The sequence below is a fragment of the Chinchilla lanigera genome, unplaced genomic scaffold (genome assembly GCF_000276665.1).
Source record: "Chinchilla lanigera isolate Chin_1 unplaced genomic scaffold, ChiLan1.0 scaffold00024, whole genome shotgun sequence".
NCBI classification, from domain to species: domain Eukaryota; kingdom Metazoa; phylum Chordata; class Mammalia; order Rodentia; family Chinchillidae; genus Chinchilla; species Chinchilla lanigera.
The window spans coordinates 3,903,802-3,923,463 of record NW_004955425.1 but is presented as its reverse complement, the minus strand read 5'-3'; positions in this window follow the sequence as shown (position 1 = coordinate 3,923,463).

Here is a 19,662-nt window from a genome sequence, read left to right as displayed (position 1 = left end):
GTGCATTTTAATGTTTCTTAGTAGTGCTGCTAAGAAAATGGCTATGATTTTGAATTTACATGCCAAAGATGACATAAATATTACATTTGTTTTGTTCTTTTAAAGACTCTGTGAGCAACAATTCTCAAGACATTATGTTATCCATTCCTCAGCTGATGGGCATTTGGGTTGCTTCCACGATGTAGCTACTACAGGTTGTGCTACTGTAAACATGGGTGCACATATATCTCTGTGATACGATATTTTCAGTTCTTCTGGGATAAAAAAGTTGTGGTATTTTTATATAATGGAGTATTACTCAGCTATAAAGAAATATAAGCTTGAGGCTTTTGTAGGTAAATGGACACAACTAGAGACCATACTCACAAGTGAAATAAATCAGACCTGCATGTATAAACACTATATTGTCTCCTGAAAGAGTTAATAAAAAAGTAGGAGATATCATAGATATTGTGAAAGTTAAGGAAAGTGCTCAAAAGTAAAGAACAACTGGGATGGGGGAAAAAAGAAAAGAAAGAAGGGGAAAATTATGCCTATATGTATATACAAGGTAGCCAGCATAGTTGTACTACTGACTTCTATTGCTTTATTTAAAGGAACAGTTGATGTTTAATGGTTTGATCAATCTTACATGTCTATATTTGTTTATCTGAGTAAACACTTTGAAGATATCAATATGTAAAACAACAACCATTGTTCATTTCCTATCACCTTTTCTGAAATTCTATATTGCTTGTATTGTTTTTGTGTTATTTTGTAAATGTATGTGTGTTTGTTAATATGTTTTTGTTCTTTTATTTTTAAAATAAAAAAGATACCATATTATATTTTACTGTCATTCTCTGGATGCTAAAGTAAAGAGGCTACAAATTTCTAACATTTAGAAAGAAGGAACAACTTAAGGGCCTATATTTGGGGCTGAGAGAAAGTTCCTTTAGATAATAAGAATGAGTTGGTCGAAGAGAACATTATTAGGCTGATCAGCCAATGTCAAAGGCTGATAGGCCAAAGCCCTTAGGCTTTCTTCTAATATTTCTTATTTAATTTCCAACTTATTTCCTCATGCTTATTATCAGTCTCCCATGCTTTCCTTAGTTGAGCAACATGACCAATCAAATTATATGGCCCAGAATCTGAGTTATACTTATCCCAACAAACATCTACAATGAGCATTGTTAACCTACCCTACCACTGTTTTTCTCTAAAACAGAACTCTGTTTAATCAGATTTCTGTTGGTCACATAACGTTTCTTCAATTTCTCAGTCCTTCAGCTGCACATTACCAATCAAGAGGTATTCATATATGGATTAAATCTATATGCCATTCCAGGAAAGCCCCTTGGGAATACACTTTTGGAATGTGATACAAATAAATGATAAATATATCCAGAAAGACACCCCTAAGTAAACGACAAGCCTACTCACCCTGACCTCGAGGAAATGTAATCAGACAAGTATTTTCAGAATCAAGCATCAAACTCTCATGCAAACAGGCACCATATTCTATACAAAACATAGACACACTTGTCAGCAGCCCTGCATCTTTTTGGCTTACTCTTCTTTTGTCATCTCTATTGTTTTTTTTTTGTTGTTGTTGTTGTTGTTACAGAGAAAGGAAGAAGGACATAAAGAGAACGAGAGGGATGGAAAGTTCTTGCTTAGTCTATTCACTGTAGAATTAAGCCATAGTCCTTGGGACCCAACTGTTTCTTCTCTCTGAAGGACCGTTTTTCCAGCTTCAAGCCTATGTGTACAAGCTGCCACCCAACATTCTCAGCACCGCTCCTGCTTTGTGATGATCCTCTCTCACTGTATCCTTCTCAAGGCTTGCTCAGCATGGTGCTAGATCTGTTGCTCACCTCATCTATGTCAGGCTTTCTATGACTTCTATAATGTTAATCTGAAAAGTCCATCTATGGGCTGTGCTTTTGCCATAGGATGTTGCTGACTTTGAGGGTACAAAAGTAGTTTAGTATCAGTCTTCTAAACAAAAGGCCAGCAGCTTTGTTGTCTGCCTAAAAGAGCTATTCTTTGGGAGAATATCAGCAAAGGCAAGCTCGCCTGTGGGTTACATAGAAGGCTCCTGAACAAGGAGAAGCAGAACACAGCATCTGAGCACCTGGGCAATCCCATCAGGAAGGTTGGGTTCAAATCCTAGATTTGTCATTTATTAGCTGTGTGGACTTCACCAAGTCATTACTTTCCCCAAGTTTTGATTTTTGTCAGTTTAAAGTAATAGTAATTAAGTAATTGAATCATACATTACATTTGGCATATTGCCTAGTCCATAGTAAATACTCAGCAGATTATTTTTTAAATCTTTTACTTGCCTCTTTGTTTTCATTATTCTTATGTCCTATCTCATTTCAAATCACAGAATCTGGTAGTAGGACCCATTGAATACAGATCCTTCTCAGGGAGTCTGTCTCCTCTTCCCAACATTTCTGCTGATTTCTGGGAGCCAGAGGGGTTTTTTTTTGTTTGTCTTTTCTTTCCCAAAGGAATATGCAGAGTATATTTCTTGGTGAGCACTACAAAAACTGTGGTTGATGGATTTGAGCTTTTCCTATAGTTTTGATTGACTCAGTCTTCCTCAAACTACTTGGGAGATCATGGAGATTCCAGGATTTGAAGATATAAGATTTGCTAAGTTTTACCGATGGTTTGAAGAATTATGGTGCTGGATAAATGACTCCAGATTGGGAAGGATTTATTCTTTCATAAAATAGAGTTATCATCTCAGTGTCTGAATTTGGACTTCCAATAGCTTTCATCTTTTTCTCTTCTTTTGTTTTCTCTTTGTTTAGGGGTAGCTTTATTTTTGTTTGTTTGTTTTGTTTTGTTTTTCTCCGGTACCAGGAACCGAACTCACGACCTTGCACTTGCCAGGAAGGCGCTTTGCCGCTGAGCTAAATCCCCAGCCCCTAGGGGTAGCTTTATATGTTCTCTATTCTTAACAAGAATTATACTTCCTATATATTTCTTTGAGGACTTTTCTTTCTATATAAACAAAGTCATGTGTAGAAATGTAATATAAACACAAGATTGTTTCTACAAAATAATGGAATAATGTTCTAGATATTTTGATCATAACTGGCAGAAACCCCAATTTTGTTCAAAGCAGTCATGTACTCAGTTCAAAATCTATTTTTCTTAACCTTACTTATAGTTTGGGGCAATTGTGTGATGAGGTTCTAGCTAATAAAATGAAAGCAAAAATCTGAGGATTACTGAAAGTTCTGCTCTCCTAATGGAGACAGCATCTCCTAAGTAGGCAGCATCCCTACTTCTTTACTTCACCTTCTTTCTTCTGCCTGTGGTGAAAATGAAAGACTGAAGGTGGAACCTTCCGACCGTGAAGTGACAATGAACAAAGCTCTATGTTAAGGATCTCACACAAGAAATATGGTAGAAAACTGGGTCATTTATGGAATCTGTGTTACTTCATGCTCATTGGGTTTCTGCTCTTTGATTTTTGCTATGGGAGAAAAATAATTTATATTAAGTTAAAGCAGTGTCACAACTGGATTATAGCTGTGCTGAGACAATTGTCCTTTTATCTCTCTATTGTAGTATAGAAGGAAGGGTGAGAGAGCACAGGAAGAGAGGCCCTTGGTTGATTAGTTAGGGCCACAAATAGTCCTTACCTCTGTGTTTTATAAAAATAGAATTTTCTATACATATTATGGTGTGAAAGGAAATTAAATCTCTATGTGTAGGTTTCCATAATAAGTCAACTCATTGGTCTTCAATTTTCTCTTTGCAGTTATTTGAGTATCTCTCCATTCATATAGATATATCTACTTTTCCAGAATAGGAGTATATTTTATTCTGTGGATTTAATATGGTATTAGCTTCCTGATGGCTATTCATTTCCTTCTCTCTCTTTATAGGTTCAAATGCCAGTTGAAACCAATTTAAGTATCATTTCACAATTACATGAATAGGTAAAATAGCAAAGACAAACAACTCCTAGCATTAGTGATATTGTGGGCCAATTAGAACTTCTCTGGACTCTCGGTGGGAATATAGATTGGTATGAGCATTTTTCAGTTGCTGGTAGTCTGTATCTAGAAAAGCTGACTATGAGCATTATTTGTGACTCAGAAGTTTTGCTTGTGAATTTATACTCAGAAGAGATGTGTGCATATAGTTACCATAAAAAATATGAATCTGAGCCTGGCAAAATTATTTCTAATCATCCCAAACTGAAGTTCCTCAAATATCCTTGAAGAGTAGAATAAGTACATAAATTATGAAATTTTCATGCAGCAGCTCTGGGAGAGTACTACATGCAACATGGATGATTTTCACAAATACAATATCAAACAAGATAAGCCAGAACACACTTCAGTAATCTGAGTAAACTATGGGTTATATATCAGCATACGTGGTTACCCTTAGAAGGGGCATAAAGTTATTAATATTGCTTTATGTATTGATCACAGGGTTGGATACATGTATTTTCACTTGTAAAATTTCATTAATTTTGACATTTGTATAAATATTACACTTTAATGAAATTTATATTTTAAGAAAAATTGCTAAAGAAACCATTTATATGCTCATCACAAGTAACCTGTAGAAAAGAGAATTAGAACACCATAAAATTCTTTTGTTGTTAATGTAAAGTGAAAGTAGTTACCAAAACTGCCCTTGATCAAACTTCTGTGTGTTTGAAGTTTTGGAACCTAGCCAACATACAACTTCCAAATATATTTTCTTCTTTGAATTTCCTGATCTCCGACTTGGCAGTTCCAGTAAGTGTTTGACGTGGCCCCGCTCGCTGGTTGCCTTACCTTGTTGTTCACGTCCTCGGCTTCCTGCTTGAGTCCAGCTTGACTTGGCACCAGTGCTAACTCCAGGTCGTCACAGACTGCACTGACTTGCTGTCTGAGTAGAACCACAGGCTCCTCTCCTCAGCAGCGGCCTTCCCCAGCAGTCTCTGATGAGCTCCAAGGTTGTGTTGATTAAATCACTGATAAGAAAAACAAAAATAATAATGAAGATATACTTTGTAGATAACAATTCTGACTTTTATAAGGCAAAAAACCCCAGAAAGCATAGACCCTCCCTTAGAGGGGGCAAAGGTCAGTAATGCAAGAGTTATAAATGTAAATGCTCAAAGGATTAAACAGATTTAAACATGATTAAATTATTATATAAAATTAAGTTTATATTAAAAGATATATAGGTCCTTTTCCACTTTTCTCAAATTATACTGAACAAACTATGTGTTTACTATATTTGTGAAAAGTAACAGTGAAAATAAAATTATTGACAGCATTTTCGTGGAGGGTGGACGTGGATGTCTGTAAGGTGTGGGGCACATACCTTGCTATAGCAGGTCGTTCTATTTCACATGTGTGATACTGAGGAGAAATGCAAATCCAGAAGTAGAAGATATAGAACCTTTACTTTTAGGCAAAATACTCTGGCGTGTGTGCTTTACTTAAATAATTTAAAAGACGTGTAACTCAAATAAAATGTATTTGGGGCTGGTTTCAGCCCATAGATCGTCAGTTTGTAACCTCCTGTAAGTGCATGGATGAAACAAAATTGCAGAAGAATCACGACAGGTCCTAGTGTGATGTACAATCTTGGACCAACCAAAGAAAATTCGATGTCAATCATTCCTTTCTTCCAGATTCAAAGACAGAACCAGGTGTAGTCAGGCAAGCACATTCGTTCATTTATTCAATATTTGTTCAATAAGTGTTTCTGGAGCAGCTGTTCTCTGAAGATATTTCAATTTGTTTTCATGTGATTTATTTAATTAATAATTATCCATGGATAACAAATGGAAGCAACTTTACAAACCAAGAAAACCTTTGGTGGGATGAAAGGCCTGGATTTAGGATTTGGAAACCATGATCCCTCTCTGGAAACTCTTCTTGGCATCTTCTTTAATGGAGTTAGTCAGGGGTTAGTTGTGGAATCCAGAGGGAAATTAACTGCCTCTGAAGGCTGACCTCTCAAACCAAGGTCTTGTCATTGCTCAATTCAAACTTAATATAGAAAAATGAAAGAACAAAAGGCTCACTAGACAAAAGCAATTAAGCAAGTGAATTAATACAGAATGATTTTTGGAGTGGAAATAGCTTTCAAGGCTACAGTTCTAAGGCTTAAGGAAAGATCCAAGAGCAACATTCTGTATACAACTAAGTAGTCACACTATTTTCACTTCTCAGTTTATTTCTGTTTTAAAAGGGAAAGGAACAAAGAATAAAATGTACATCCTCCCAAAATTTTTAATTTTTCTTCTCTTTTCCTTAATAGAAGTGGTTGAGGTCACTACTTTTTTTTTTTTTTTTGGCTGTTGTTACCATCTCTGACGTCTGGTTTTTCCTTAAATATACAGACCAATCTTTAATAAACAGTTTTCCTCTCACAATATCACCCAAAGACCCAAACATAAACTCTTTTAAACAACAGCGTCTATGCTTTTGGCCAATGTCAGTTCTCCCAGTTATTCAGGGGCTTCCCGGAGATGTTGAATCTGCCAGTTCAACCCATGTTGAGTCCAGGCCAGTGTGAGTCCTTTCCTGGAACTGATGTGTGCTTTTCTGAACTCTGTTTACAGAATTCAGTTTTTCTGTGTTCAGATCTAGCAAGACTTGTGACAAAGAAATATTAGTACGTTCTTTAGAAATCCCAAGGTCAAGATCATAGGACAAAAGGGCCCTGTAGTTTATTCCCTCTTATCAACATTTTGAGCAGTAAAGAGGGATTACTAAATTTCCCTGTATTTAGGTAATCAAAATCATGTTTAATTCAGGGGAAAGCAAAACAAAATGAACTGAATTTTGTTTGCCTATTTCTCATCCTCAAGAGAAAGAACTAGGCATGCTGGATAAACTCTCCCAGTCTGTGTGTAACTTCCCAGCCCATCTTCCTTTCTCTATACCTGCCACACTGGCTGCACTTCTACTTATATATAAATATAGGGTGATGCATAGTGAGATGACATATAAGTCCTTGTGTTCTACATTTCCCAGCAGAGATATTTTCTAGAAAAGTTTGGAGTCAGATTTCTAGAATAATAAACCCATGCCAATAGTTTTGATTTCCTTATCTGTATAATGGGGATAAATATTCATACCACATGGTTGCAGCAAAAATTAAATTAAGAGTACAAAATATGCAGAATGGTGTTTTGTGCAAAGAAACTTCCCAGGAATGAAAGATGACTGAATATCTAAGAAAAATGGCACCTTGAACACTTCAGGCAAATGAGTAACTTGAATTATTTATCAGTATATGTCTCTCTTCTTCATCTGAAAAGGATTCAACCTGTGTGACTGTAGTGAAACACACAGTATTTTGTCAAAATAGACATGAGTTATGAATTATGACTACAGACACTATCACAGCAGACTATAAACACATTCTCCCCAAAGTAACACATTTTAAAAAATAAAATTCCAAATTTAATTATACAGAAAATTAATATAAAATTCAAGACAGGCAACTTTTCTTGTTGAAAACACTTTTCTTAAAATTCAAACAGTTTGAAATCTGAAAATAAATTAATTATATTTTTAAATTATTCACCTTGGTCTGTTTGGCTCTCCTGTCGATGGATAGAGAGTTACAGCTTTGTCCCCAAATCAGAGGAGATTGGGGAAGATCAAATCCACTCTGTCTTTACAGACTGACTGATTGTACTATCGACAGAGAAAATAAAAGAGAAAATGCTTACTTGTACTTTTTAAAAATTTCCTTAGAAGTACAAGCTACTTATAGAAAAGTGTGTAGATAATAAATACACAACTCAACAAAGTTTCAGAACTGGATCACACCCATGTAACCAGCACCCAATTAAAAAAAAGAAACCGAACAACATAATAGCATCTGAGAAGTCATCTCTTCTCCATCCCCAAAACTCCCATCCAGGACTAACCTAACACCACAGAGAGGTTCCACCAGATGTTATAAGTTATTTAAAATGACTCACACAATATGTATTTTAAAGGTCTTCCTTCTTCGCTACATCTGTAAACAAATACATAATACATGCTTATGCATGAAACTGTAAATCAATGTAGCAGTGCATGGCCTATTTTTCTGTTGAATATTGGAGAGCCCCCTTTACCAGGTTTTGACTTTTACAAATAATGCTGCAATGAACGTCCTAGTGATCATATTTTGGTGAGCATACACATGCGTTTGTGTTGGTTGCACATCTAGAAATGGAACTGCTACATTAGCTCATAAGCATATCCCAAAGATGTGTAATCAGAAATAATTCTTAGGATCAAGAATGAACTCCTACAGACATGAGCAGCCTGCATGCTCTACCCAAAGTTTGGTCACACTTAACAACACATAGCTGTGAGCTATTGATCATAGCTTGGAATTTTGAGGCCAAGGCTCAGAGGAGTTGTAGCCACAGATGAACTGATTTTCTTTCCGTGAAATAAAACTCTTCTCCAGAAGTGGCATACCTACTGTTGTAGTTTGGGGTTTTGCATAGGGAACAATATAATACAGGATATATATTTTATACAATTATAATAGTCACCCAAAGAATCACATACAAATAGAGTACAGGAAATCTGTCCACACACTAAAGACCAAAGAATCCAGCTGAAGACCCGTATCCCACAGTAATGTCCTGCATGAGTCCAGCTGAAGACCTTGAGCCCGTAACATTGTCTCCCACAAGACCACCTGGAGGCCTAGAGCCCATGACAGTGTCTCATGCAGGTCTGTTTCATGGATCTGCACTGGGAAGGCCCAAAGGTCAGTAGTGTAAAGTAGAAAGTCTGTGCCAGCGGAATGAAAGATCTGTGTCAGCAGCCTGAGGGATCTGCACTGGAGCCAGGAAGTGATGCTCAAACTAAGAACCAGAGCTCCCCACAAAAGTACCACAGCCATCCTCAGCAACAACAAGGTCCTGCGTTCCTCCTCCTCTGATGGGAATAGCCAAGTTCATCAGAAAAGCCAGCATGACAAGGTCTTCCAGCAGAATAGCCCAAGAGAACCAGCAGCTCCCTAACAGCTTTCACCAGCTCACAATAGCCTCTAAACTTCTTCCTCAGTTCTGCCTCTTATGTTGCTGGCAACAATTCTCAGGTGGGCCTCCCACACCCAGCACCACGCTGGTTCAGTTCATCTGGGTGTTACAAGTTGGCCACCAGTTGTCAATTCACCACACCTGCTGGTTGCTAGCAAGTGTGTAAACAGAGGCTGGTTATTTCTCAAGGATGTGGAATAGAGTGGGTAGGTGGATCACCACAAAGCCATTAAAGATATTAGGAAGATTTAAATTTATGGAATCTACAATTAAGGTGTCTGTATGAAATACATCACCATATTCTTGATATAAGAATCCCTCTCATATTAGCATACTTAGTAAATATGGAGTCTGGAACTAGGCTGTCAGCATTTTACTCCCGTATCTCTCATATATTGAATCTCTGACCTTGCCCAAGTTTCCTGGCCTTTCTGTGCCTGAGTTTCCCATATGTGAAGTGTACATAACAACAGTTCTTGCCTAAAAGATTAGTCATGAGGACTACATATGAGTTAAATGAGTTAAATATTCTCGGAACAGTTCCTAGCACATGGTAGGCACTGTATAAATATTTACCATTATGTCATAGTATCATGCATGAAACTCTGGTACCTGACCTAAGACAGTTCTTCAATAGTCCTTAAAAAAATCTGGCATCTTATTTGGGCAGATTCTTCCTCCAGAGAATTCTTCAGCAAAAGAAGATAGGTTGCCAGGCCAAACCAGGGGTCATGAATTACCAAGCCCACGAAGCTGATCAATGAGAAAGAAAAGTTAGTAGCTAACCAGGTGCATTAGTTAGGATGCGTGGTTAACAAAATAGAAAACCCAACTCAAAATGGCTTAAATAATAAATTAAATGTCCATGAATATTCAGGCTTCCTGCATATTTTGGGCCATTCTCTAATCCTATTTCTCTAAAATTATGTCAGCAAGATCCTTTCTTCTCATTAAGGTGGCTGCCAGCAGAAACATGCCACCACATGCTCCCTCCTTCATATCCAAGGACAGACAAGAATTTGTCCTACAGTCATGAACCCACAGTCCTAGGCTGCACCATAACTGGACATGCAAGATGGACTCTGAAGCAAGTGCTGTGGTGAAGAGGACAGAAATGAGCCGAACAATTTAATATTCCATGATACAGCCAAAGTTGGGATGGGCTAAGTCACAACAAAATCTTAATGTACGATCCGGGGAGAAGTGTGGAGTAAATACAGCGCTGGACGGGGACGTGAATGATGTTCATTTCATCAGAGAAAGTCATAGCCTGTGGATGTGGGGAATTAAGGAGGGAAAGAAAGGATGGAATGTCATTTATATGATTAGGGATATCTATTTAAGATAAAAAGAAAAGAGAAGGCCAAGCAATTGGGTCCCATGAAGATCAGACTTGAGAGCAGTCTAATCCAATGTGTTAATAAATTTGGAGAAAAGAATCAATAATGGTGACCAGATTGAATCCTTGAATTTTCCGGGGATGTTAATCTATTCTTGTGCAATATATAGACTGTGGACAAACTACACATAAAATGACTACTGCATTGATGAACGAGCAGAAAACAGCCAATTTGTTTCACAATGGGCCAAGGAAGTCAGAATTAAATCAACATAGCTCCAATTGTCCCATACATGCCAGATGCTTTAGTCTTTGTACCTTTGTCCACAGCCTGTCTTCCATCTAAAATGCCCTTGTCTCCACCTTTCCTCTTAGAAAACTTCTATGCGTCCTTCAACAGCCAATTTATTTATTTATTTAATTTTTTTTTAAAAATTTCTTTTCCAGTACCTGGAATCGAACTCACGACCTTGCACTTGCCAGGCAGGTGCTGTGCCACTGAGCTAAATCCCCAGCCCCTCAACAGCCAATTTAAATGTTATTATTTACATGAAATTTTCCTATTTTTTCCCAAGTAGAGATAGCTACTTTCATCCCTGTGTTTCAAAGTAATCTCTCTATACTTCTACTATAACACTGTTTACTGATCAAATTGTTCACATGGGTGTCTCCCTGGCCTAGGTTTGTACTGCCCAACTGCTAACAATGTGGCACTCTTTGAATTAAACTAAATGATATTAAATAAAATTTAAAATTCACTTGTTCAGTCAACCTAGTTATATTTTGCATGTTCAATGTCATGTGTAACTATTGCATTAGGCAGCACAGGTATAGATTACTTCTTTCATAGTGTAAAGTTCTACTGGACAGTGCTTCCAGCTTACAAATGCCACATGAGTGTTAGTACTACCTATGTGCAGGCAGGGCTCCGCATCTAACATGTTTTTGATTGACAGATTGTTAATGGACTATCATTACATTTTGGAGACAACATGACTTCATTGTTCTGCATATGCCAGACTTTTTAGGTTCTTCCTTTATCCATGGGGTTCCCTGGGTCCAGAATGCCCTTCTGTTCACCTTTCATCTTAGAAAATATCATATATTCCTCAATACCCAATTTACATGTTCTCACTTACATGAAAGGTTTCCTGACTTTTTCAAGGACAAATAGTCACTTTCATCTTTGAGTTAATTTAATATTGTTAAGTGCAAACTATATACCAGGTACTATGATAAATGCCTTATAAAAGCCATCCAATTACATGTAATAGCCACAATTATAGGCCATACGTATCTCTTTTATTCTTAGTTCATACATAAAGAAACAAACTAAATTAACATATAAGTAATCTAAAAGTCAAAAGAAAATAAGTTTTATTTTGAAAAGAAACTCTGAGCTATGTCTTAGTTTCATCAAGACCACAAAGGGAGTAGATAAATGAAGAGTGTCTATATTTTACCAAGTAAGTTTTCCAACATTACAGATAGGTGGACGCTGGTCAGTACTTGGAAGAATAAGTCATAGGCCATGCTATGCACCAAACGGCTTATGTTTATCTGTATGATTTATTTAAAACTAAACACCTAGTTAAAGGAATCAATCAAGACTTGGTCAAAAAGCTCAGTTAGATATCTTTTACAAGATGTAATAACTGTCAGTTCTTTGGGACAAATAAAAGAAAAGGCAATTGGTCACAACAGGGGTATGTATAAGGAATCTACTACATACAAGGGATAATGCATCATTGAAAAATAATATGGCATGGTATTTGGGCACATAAACTGTTTTACAGGTATAGATATATTTTTAAAAATTACCAGTGAAAACTAGCAAGTCTGGGGGCATCTTATATTTTTAGTACCTATCCTATAAGTAGGACAGATAAATCAGAGCTCTGAGTCATAGTGGTATTTTTTAAATTCCAGTTTAGTCTTTTAGAAGTGTTTTGAGCTTAGTCCTCTTCTCTGTAGAGTGATAGCTGCCACATCTCTACCACTGAGCTGTGATGATTGACCCTCAGTATTGCAACTGGTTAAAACAATGCTGTTTGTTTTTGTTTTTGTTTTAGTTTTCTAGGTAATAAAAAAATCAAACGTATGGACAGATTGCTTCTGTTCCGTTTGGCAGTGCATAAAAATACTGCAAGCTGTGATTGATTCTATGGTCAGATGAGTCAGTAATTTGGACAAAGAAAAAAGTTCCCTTAAGAAAACAGAGAAAGCAGCTCCCACACTTGCCTGGAAGTTTGAAGCAGCGCCACATTACCCACGTGATTCCTGAAGAACAGAAAGCTGAGTGAATTAGTGCGAGTCTACTGCCAGTCTAGCGAAGAATGACCTAATAGTCCCCAGACTTATAATTGCTGTGTAACAGAAAGAGCAGCTAAATGCACATTTCAGTGAATCATCCCATAAGCTCAGGAAATTTTTCTAGCTTTTAAAAATAAAAGCTTTTTCCCCCTCTTGTCTAATTGCTCTAGCTAATGTTTCCAGAAATATATTGAATAGGAGTGGTGGCAGTGGACATCCCTGTCTTCTTTCTGAATTTAGAGTGAAAGCTTTCAGGTTTTGACCATTTAATATGATGTTAGCTGTTGGTTTGTCATAGGGGGTTTTTTAAGATTGAGATAAAGACCATCTATTCCAATTTTTCTGTAGGGTTATTTTTTCATGAATAAGTGTTGGACTTTGTCAAATGCCATTTCTGTATCTGTTGAAATGATCATGAGATTTTTGACTTTGGTTCTGTTAATATGATGTATTGCGTTTATTGATTTGCTATGTTAAACCATCTCTGCATCCCTGGAATGAAGCCCACTTGGTCATGGTGTATTATCTTCTGGATGATTTTCTGGATTCTGTTTGCCAGCATCTTGTTAAAGATTTTTGCATTTATGTTCATTAGGGAGATTGGCCTGTAATTTTCTTTTTTGGCTATGTTCTTTTCTAGTTTTGGAATCAGGGTAATACTTGCTTCCAGAAATGATTTTGGATGTACTGCTTCCCTTTCAAATTCCTTAAGGAGTTTCAGCATTAGTGGCATTAGTTGTTCTCTAAATTGATGCGGCTTTTTATATAATGGAGTACTACTAATTCATAAATAAGGATAAATTGGAGACTTATAGGTAGATGACTACAATGTGAGACCATACCATAAGTGAAATCAATCAGACCCATATGTGTAAACATCATATTGTCTCACCAGTATGAGAAACTGAATGAGTAAATGAGACACAAAATGCATGATAGATATTGTGAATTGGGAAGCAACTGTGTAAAAGAAAAGACAAACTATGATGGGAGAAAGGGGAAAGGAAGCAAGAGAAAAACAAAAAAATATACTTATACACAAGATAGTTAAGATAGTTATACAGTTAGTTCTCTTAGTTCCTTGAAAAGAAAGGTTTGTGCTAATATTGTTTTGGACAAGATATCATGCCTACATCCTGTACTCTGAATAACTGCTATGAAGACAACAGTATACAATACATTAATTATTATAACTCTCCTACTAACCTGCTTTGAAACACTGTTTATTGTTATTTTTTCTTTAAAATAAAAAAAATAAAAGCTTTAAATAGTTTTTTGTACTTACCTCTCCTTTAAATTTGTATTTGGTAAATTGTACTGGTTAGTTTTAAAAATAATGTAGAGAAATTCCTATGAAAAATGGTTTTCAAATCTCAATCATAGATCTGTCTTAATTTTCCGGTGTAATAGATGAAAGAATTTAGACCCTCTAATTAGAAGGAAAACCTAAAATTATGAAATAGGTGTCTCATATCACATTCAAGAAAAGTCTAGTGTTAATTACTGTGGCCTTAAAAACACTAAGGGACGAAGCAGTATAATGCTCTAGTACAAAACTGAGGAGCTTGATGCTTTGAACCTTGCAGATGTTGATAATTCTATTCCTTCTGAGGTAAAAGTGAATTAATACAGCATGAGTTCCTTTTACATAGGCTGCTATTTATTATTCTAGACCTCTTTCATGGGTATTATCACATAAGGATCTTAATAATATTATAAATTAAATACTATTATCCATACTATGACAGGAATAAAATTTACCCAGATGTACATTCTGACATCTGATCCTTCCCTCTTCCAGCCATCAGGAATTCAATATTTCATCATTGGACATTTCCTCCTTTCTCAGTTTTCTAAGAGAAATCCTGGGGCTGCACACTTGCTGTTGACCTTTGGGGAGAATATGAGACAGTGGATAGAAACTCCTGAGGATTTCAAAGGGTCAAAGAATGGTTTATATATTTCACTTTTGAGAAGGGGAGAGAGAGCTGCTTAAAGAAACAGAAAAATAAGAAAGGAGATATTTACAAAGGGGAAGGAGGATTGGGGGAGGCCCAACGAAGGAAAAGTTAGATTGCCTCAGAGTTTTGTGCTCTCGGTGAAAAGAATTTCAGTGTAGTTTAGAGACTCAAACAATTGTTAAAGGAAAAAGTGTTTTGAAAATAGTTAAAGAAGCACTGGTTTATCTTCTAAACTGCTGTGTCCGCCTTTGAATATCCCTCAAGGAGTTCGGTAATTACTGCAGACAGTCCACCATATTTCTATGCATAAAGACAGGCTTTGAAAAGGAAAAGAAAATTTTAATGGCTCCTATGTATATAAAGAATCCAGGACCAGAAGTTTAGATAGCTTGTCCAGAACCTGAATCTAGCTGAGTTTTTGTTCAAAGTTTGTTTGGGAGATGATTTTAGGAAAAGCAAGTAAGAAAATGAGTAAAAATAAAATAAAAAAAGGGAAGAAGCAAATACTGTGTGCTAATACTTGGGGCATTTCTGCTGACTGGTGCCATGGGCTTAGTGCAGCCCAACACCCTCTGAGGAAGTGTGCGATACACAACTCAGAGTTGTGCCATTGGCAAATGGGGCTTTGGTTCTATGCTTCCCAACCACCTGACCTCACTGATTGAGGGTTGCCCCAGAAACACTGACTTCCCTTTGCTCCTAGCTTATACCTGGTCACAGGGATGGTGAAAGCCCACACACTTGAAGTTTCCATCATTCTCCAACTGTCTTCTTTCTTCTTTGTTTCAATATTCTATATCCCCTGCCCCCAGAAAGAAGGAGGAAGAAAGAAAGCCTAGTATCTTGATGTGTTAACTTTTCACTAGTGACTGTTTCCCAACTGGGGTACAATACTATGTAGCCAATCAGGAGAAACACAGAGAACATCTATGGAGAGCCCTTCCCAGTCTTCTTCATGGCCCAGGAAGTTTATATTTGCAATCCTATGGAAAAGTTATTATAATTCTAGTGAGCTAATTTCAACCTACCACATCCAGTGCAACCCATGGTGTAAATAGAAACACAATAATATATCCAGAATGGTGGGGAATCAAGAAGGTCCTGAGTCTGGCCATGATGATGGCTATCCGGAACAAAGGCCTTGACAGAGGACAGAGCCCAGATTTCATTCATTTGTGGAGAAGAGAGTGGCTTGAGGATGAATATCTGTGAGAGTGGTGGAAAGTATGTGAGTGCCATGAGTTGGACTAGGCAGGAGGCCTAAAATCACCTGTGCAATACACAGAGTGAAAGACATGCAGAAAGAGTAATCTGCATAACACAACTGAGGTAGTATCTAATGTTTGTGGGTCCGTGCTTCAGCTCTGAAGAGTAATCTTTCAAGACCGAAGAAGTCATAGCCTCTATCTCAAGCTCCATCCCAGCCGACAGTGTGGAGCACTGGCTCTTCATCCTGCCTTCTCCTAGCTAACACAAGGAAATGGAGGCAGGGAGGTTCTGGGAAAACATGCCTGCTATCTTCAAAGACTACTATCAGCACCTCAGCTGGGTTGATATGCATTGCTTAAAGCCAGTTGAAGGGAAAAGGAAAAGTCCTAGCCAGCTCTGTACATATCAGTACATGGAAATAGGGTCAGGTTTAGCCAAAATGGAGATAATTGCTCCTCCTTCTAGGACAGTTGCTCAGGAGTCCTCCACAACCATCCCTTTTCCTTGATGCCCACTGCCATCTGGCATTTCTCTGAAGGAAGGATCATTAGCCACATTCCATGTCACGTGTCCATCTAGTTTGTAGCTGTGATTCACAATGCTACTAGAATGTTCTTTTTAGTCATTCATTGCACTTTTGGATAATTTAAAAGTACAATTTAGTAAGGAAACAGGCACTTTAAAACTTGTGGATTCTGAATGTTCTTGGAGCTTCTCTAGTATCCTGCAGTTAAAGTTCCTAGTCACTAGTAACCATCACCTTTGAGGATTGTTTATTCCTTACTGAGATAAATATAAGATCAATGGCCCTCTTTCTATTTGTTCCTATCCTGGTGAATCACAAGGGGACAGACTGTCCAGCTTCCAGCTGCACCTGGGATTTGCATATCCAAAACCTTCCTGGATGAGCTTAAATGTAGTTTACTACAGTATCCCGTAATCTTGGGGTTTACAATTAAATCCAAACACACCTGTTTTTCTCTCTCAGTTTGAAACTCTGGTAAAACCAGAGATATTTCTGGTCCTCAAGGGGCTCCACAGGAAGAGATCTAAAGGATTTATTATTTGAGAGGGCGTGGAAGCAGCAAAGGGTAGAAAAAGACCCAAGATCACTCCTCACTAAAATTTAGTTTTCTTGTTGCTTTTAAATTCTGATTCCAGAAATGTGTGATCAGTGAAAACTGCTTCTGTACACTGATGTTTGCTGAATGACAGCACAAACAGATTCAGCAATGTGCAAGAGGATGCCCAGCTTCTATGGACCATCTGCCAACTATGGACCCTTCCTCCACACACTCACAATCATTGATATTGCCTAATTTTCTGCTGGCAAATGGTAAAAACATTTGATTTTTTCATTTGTTTATTTTCAATGTACTTTAACATCAGATGCTCAAAAAAGGAAAAGGAACCTTAAGAGGATTAGCCTGCTTGAATTTGGAGGTAAAAGGGAAATAGGACTAATAGCTGAGCTGGGCCCCTTGTTTATATTGTTATTACTGTGGGGAGAGTTTCTCCAGAGCTGAGTGTCCTTTAGTATACCAATGTGGTTGCTGTAGAAAGAAACTGAAAATCTATAATGGATGAAGCCCTGGCTTGGCCACGCTCCCATTGTTCGGTACTTGGCTTGTACATCATTAGAATGGGGCCAATTGGGCCTTAAAATCTCAAATGAATAAGTAAGACTTACACTAAAACACCTTAGTCTCTGTTTAAAACCCTATCTTGCCAGTGCCTTGCCATCAGAATAAGACTGGGGAGAAACAATTTTTAAATTTTGAATATTTATTTCAAAGACAGGCAAAAGAGACCATTAACTACTTCATCTTACTCAACTAGGAACGATGTGGCAACTTGAGAGAACATTATTTTTTCTGGATACTTTGTGCCAAATCTTCTAAAATTTCATGACTGATGTGACTTTTCAAAATCATTCAAATGTTAAAATTCTTACAATCAGAACTAAGAAGATTAATATGACTCTATAAAGTTGTATTTTATAAGAAATTTCTAGCAGACATGAGGTTTTTCTCATTTTGACTTGTTAAATTCTTTTGGGAATTTGATCCCAGAAGTAGTTGTGGCCAGTGTCATTCTCACTTTATAGCACATTATCCATGTCATCGTTGGTATATTCACAGACTCCTTCCTTTCATTTATGTTAGTTCATTAAAATTCATTACTTCATTCACAAAATTCATGTTGCCTCAAATGTATTGTTCTAGCTGCTGCTTAGAATCCCATAGTTTGCAGCCTTGCATTTTACCTCACTTGTAATGGAGCAGAAAGTCACCAGCAGCCACAGCCAACTACAAACAACAATGAAATTAACAGCATTGTATATGTCTCCATTTGGACACGTGTGAAAGCATAATAAAGTGTTAGATATCACATTCAATTTGAAACCGGTAAACAGAATGGTCTTTTGAGTTTACTTCTGAACCATCATAAAACCAGTGTAAGGGACCATCCCTGTGTGTGTGTATAAATATACACATTTACCCAGCCACCAAGCCCAACAAAGACCTTCACAAAGGTCATAAGACCTTCACATCCTTTAAAAAATGTCTGAATTCTTAAAGTACATGAATAATGGTATCTCATGGGAAATGCAATACACCATTTGTAATTTGGAATGGCACTGAAGGCAAATTTATTAAAGGAGACAGATGAGTGCTATCATTTCAATATGAGGGTATTTAAGGCAGTGACTAGAAATATCAAATCAGCCACTTGACTGACCTTTGTAACCAACCCACTAATTACAGCAATTAAAGGGCCAGGATGAAATTGAATACAGCTGCTTAAACAGCTGCACTACCACAACGTTTTTTTAGACTGGATTGCTTACATTTTAGTCTAGTTTATAAAATATTTTAAGGTCTCAAGTCAGACCAAAAAAAGAACTTATTCTATTTAATGTGATAACCCACAGGACATAGTATAAGAATCAATTCAATTTAAGCTAAAAAGTCTTTAACTGTTACATAGGGAAATGACAGTGCTGAATCTGGAAACTGAACTTGCAGTCTGAACCAAGCTTTGAACAAATGGACTTAGGAAATGTATACAGAGTGTTCCACCCCACAACATCAGAATACACATTTTTCTCAGCTGCCCATGGGACTTTCTCTAAAATAGACCACATTCTAGCACATAGAGCATACCTACCTAAATGCAAAAGCATTGAAATTATCCCATGCATATTATCTAACCACAGTGCAATGAAATTGGAAATTAATGACAAAAGGAACTCCCAAAACTCCATAAAAAGTTGGAAAGTAAACAATAAGCTCTTGCACAACCACTGGGTCACAGAAGAAATTAAAGAGGAAATTAAAAAATACCTACAAACAAATGAAAATGTAAATACATCTTACAGGAATCTATGGGATGTAATGAAAGCAGTCCTCAGAGGGAAATTTATAGTGGTGAACTCACATATAAGGAAAGCAGAAAGAGAACAAAGAAATAGCCCAATGCTGCACCTCAAACTTTTAGAAAAAGAAGAACAAGTCAAGCCCAAAGCCCAAAGAAGGGAAGAGACTATAAATATCTGGGCAGAAATTAATGTAATCGGGATGATGAAAACCCTCCAAAAAATAAATGAATCAAAGAGTTGGTTCTTTGAAAGAATAAATAAAATTGATAAACCCCTAGCCAACCTTACCAAAGAAAGGAAAGAAAGAGCTCAAATTCATGCCATAAGGAATTAAAAGGATGAAGTTACTACAGATCCCACAGAAATTCAGATCATTAACACCTACTCTGAAATCTTTACTCCCATAAGATAGAAAACCAAGAAGAAATGGACAGATTCC